Here is a 4,062-nt window from a genome sequence, read left to right as displayed (position 1 = left end):
GACCACTCAACTGCATGTACGAATCAAAGATATCCTCAACGACCTCCACCTGATTGAACACCACCTAGAGAACCACGACATAATAAGGTACGCTCTAAACGTCTTTCCTCGGAACGCTTTATGGGCATCGATAGTAGATTCTTATAAAGTTTTTAGGGATCTTTCAATTCTTAAATTAGACAAATTATTTTGTAAATTAGAATTACATAAACAGTCTAATTTGAGCCAAGTCGAGAAAGGGATTTCCTTGTATGCAAGACCAAGTAAGGAGACAAAGTCCAGAACCAAGAGTGAACTAGAAAGTGAGTCAGACCCAAACTCAACAAATGAAGAAGAGCTGGTCAACATGGTCTGAAGATTACTGACAAAGAAAAAGTTCAAGAGGAACACCAAGAAGGTATTAGTCAACCAGACTCAACATAAATCAGAAATAATTTGTTACAGATGCAACAAGAAGGGACATTTTAAACACAAATGCCCAAACCGGAAGGAGGAAAAGCCTAAGTCAACAAGAAGGAAGAAAGATCTCCAAGCGACATGGGATGAGTCATATGTAAGTATCCCGTATTGGTTTTGATATGATCAACTAAGCAAAGTTTGGCTCTGCATTATTTGATGTCTTGCATTTGAGTATGTAGAGACATAGGAACATAAGAAGTTGAGCAGAAGATGTAGCAGATGAGAAGAATGGCATGAGAATTGAGTTAATAGGCTCTGTGCATCTGAGGGACAAGAAGTTACGGAAGAGTACATCGATGGAGTGAGAAGAACGTGCACGATGCTTTCGAGAGACGAGAAGTCGGAGAGGAAGTCTGCTCAAGGAGAACACCGGAGTTGGGTTCGAGTGAGCTCAACTTTGGAAGGCTGGAGCATCACCCAAGCGACTAGAGAAGAATGCAGTGACCGGAGGAGGTGCCAGACGGTCGACATGAAGCTGACCAATTGGGGCACCCAAACAAGATGGTTTGGGCTCCCGGACCCCTTTGGTGCCAACCAGGGCGCCTCGTCGAGTGGATCATCACTAGGTCTATGTCAGTAGCTGTTCGAGCGCCCGAGAGTGGATAAAAAGTTATCTTTTTACCGTTGAGATACCGTTGTGTGAAGATAGAGTTTATCATGCTAGGAGGCACCCGGATAGGGTTCGGGTGTCCGGATCATGCCACATCAGCAAATGGTCAGATTCAACCAGCAGACTATAAATATATCCTTGGTCTCAGTAGTTTGGCATAACACTTTCTCTGTACTCAAATTCTTTCCTATTCTTAACTGTTCATGAGCTATCAACATTTTTATGAGGCTTCTCTGCCTCCAACTTGTGTCAAAGAAGGAGTTGAAATATAAAGTTTCATTTTCCTTAGATTAGCAACCTTCTTGGTTGCAAACCAAGTAAATTGTTTATGTCTCATACTTATTTTATGCATTTTAGTTTCTTTTATTAAAGTGTTTGTTTTAATCAAAGTCATAAGTTTCGAGAAGGGTATACTTATTTTTTCAGGGCAATTCACACCCTCTTGCCGGTCGTATAGGACCTACATTATCTTTTGAGGAATTCGAAGTGGAAGAACCAAAGCACTCAAGCCATCTTGCCTTTATGGCAAGAAACGAAAACTCCGAGTCCAAATAAGAGTACATGTCCGAGACTGACATCAAGTCTGAGAGAAGCCACAGATCCATATCATTTTGAAGGTCCCAATATGGTAACTTTTTATTTCAAGTCAAATTTACATAAAGTAGTAAAATGTTTGTTTAAAAATTGACAAAGTTTGAGGAACAAAATAACTTACTATTTAAGGAAATTGACCATCTTAAGAAGCAAGTTAGCTTGAGTCACTCGACTAAGCAAGTTCAAGTTAGAACTTCAACTCAAGTTGCAAAACTTAAGGAAGAAAATATCAACTTGAAAGGTCAAGTGGAGAGACTCAAGAAAATGTTAGAAAAGTTTGAATTGGGATCCAATTGTCTAAATATGATACTTGGATTGCAATGAGCCGTGTACAACAAATCCAGACTTGGCTTTAACCCAAAAAAAATCAATAAACCATATATGACATTAATGAGTCAAAATGTTAGAAATTAAGTCCAAGCATAAGTTCCTAAATCATGCTTAACCAAACCAATTAAACTGAACCAATATTTGATCCCTAAGAGTCAAATTCATTTCTTAGATAGATCATATATAAGCTTTGACTCAGGGGATTAAATAGAAAGATTGTTCAACCTACTTGATTGACTAAATATGCATGTTTTGTTGGTGCGGGAAGCATCCGACGATCGAACTCGTGTTTTGATAATGGCAAAGGATTCAAAGTTAAGGTGTTTTGTTATCTAACAAGTCTGCTTGAGTATTTCAGGAAAGTCCTAGCTACGGTTAGGCAAAGGGAAAACCCTAGAGGCTGGTAACCCTAGGTCATAGGGGGTGGTAACCCTATGCGGAAAGTCTTGGCAGGTCGATGGCTTCAGGCAAAAGTCTTAGGGGGTGGTAACCCTAGGTGGAAAGTCCTGGTGTCGCGAACCAGGTGAAAGACTGGACGAGCCGGGAAGCGGATGTCCAGCAGAAAGTCCGGAGGCGTCGAGTGCTGAGCAAAAGTCCAGTCGATCTGGACGATCACACTGGCAGCAGGTAAATCTCCTGAGTGGAGTAGGTGAGGACGTGTTCCCCGTAGAGGGAACAGTAGGCGTCGGGTCGACCTAGGGTTTCCGGTCGGAAATCTGAAGTCAGACCCGGACAGTCCAGAGACTGTCATTACTCTGTTATCATATTTTTTGTTGTATTGTGCTAACTTTGGTTTGCAGGGTATGTGTTTGGGACTAACATTGTTGCAGGACCAAAGGAGCACAAGTTAACCTTGGATGAACAGTGTCCGAGGCGCCTCCATGGGGCTTGGAGGCGCCTCGGGTGCAAAGCTGGAGCTGGCTGCGAAGCACTCTGGAGGTGCCTTGAAGGAGTCATAAGGCACCTTGGAAGGCGCCTTGAATGAGGCATAAGGCGCCTTGAAGAGATAAAAATCGACCAGTTCAAGCTTGATCCACGCGGGGGACTTGGCTTGTTTAACGCGCCTTGGATGGCTTTCAAGGCGCCTTCAACACCCTTTATAAAGGGGTTTCGAGCAGTACCTTCATACATCAGATTCTAAGTAATCCTCTTATTGCTGCTAAATCGACAACCCGAAAGTGCTACGACTTGACACCGACGACCCGGAGCTCCGAAACTTGTGATTTCTATACTGTTGTCGGTATAACTGTGTTTCTTTTTATTGTATTTATTTGCAATACTTGTACTCTATTCGAACTTATAGTTGTTGCCCACGGAAAGCGATCAAGGATCGTGGGCCTTCGAGTAGGAGTTGTCACAGGCTCCGAACGAAGTAAATTCTCCTGTGTTTGTGTGTTTGTTTTTATTCCGCTGTGTTTTAACTCCGATAGTTTTGCGATTCGAAAAGTGTGAAAGTCGCAAGCGCTATTCACCCCCCCTCTCTAGCGTGTCTCGATCCAACAATTGGTATCAGAGCGGGGTCGTTTTGAATTGGTGCAACCACCATTCAAAATAATTTTTTCGTGGTAATTTCAGATTTTCGGAGTTAATTAGAATTTAGCTTTATAGCTATATTCTAATTCTTTTTCTCGAATCGGTTTTTGCTCGAGGTTGGTGCAACACCACCCGAGTTCGTGTTCTATTTTTAAATACTACCCGCACTACTAATCCAGGACCAAGTCCTGGAATTTTCTTGTCATTTATTTTCTTCGTAGTTAATCTAAAATGGCCCAACAAGAGGGTTATAGTACTGTCCGTCCCCCGCTCTTCACTGGAGAGGACTTTGGTTACTGGAAGGGCAAAATGGAGAACTTCTTGAAGATCCAGTTCGAAACCTGGATGATCGTCAAGACTGGTTTGGATCTGCCAACATATAAAGACGGCAATCCTACACCCTACGAAGATTGGGAGCCTGCATTAATCAAGAAGGTGGAGGCAAACGCCAGATCAACTTGTACCCTCCAGTGCGGACTAACAAAGGAGGAGTTAAACCACGTTGGTCCATTCTCAAGTGCCAAGGAGCTATGGGA

Source organism: Zingiber officinale, chromosome 3B (genome assembly GCF_018446385.1).
Source record: "Zingiber officinale cultivar Zhangliang chromosome 3B, Zo_v1.1, whole genome shotgun sequence".
NCBI classification, from domain to species: domain Eukaryota; kingdom Viridiplantae; phylum Streptophyta; class Magnoliopsida; order Zingiberales; family Zingiberaceae; genus Zingiber; species Zingiber officinale.
Note: the sequence above shows the minus strand (reverse complement) of the source record.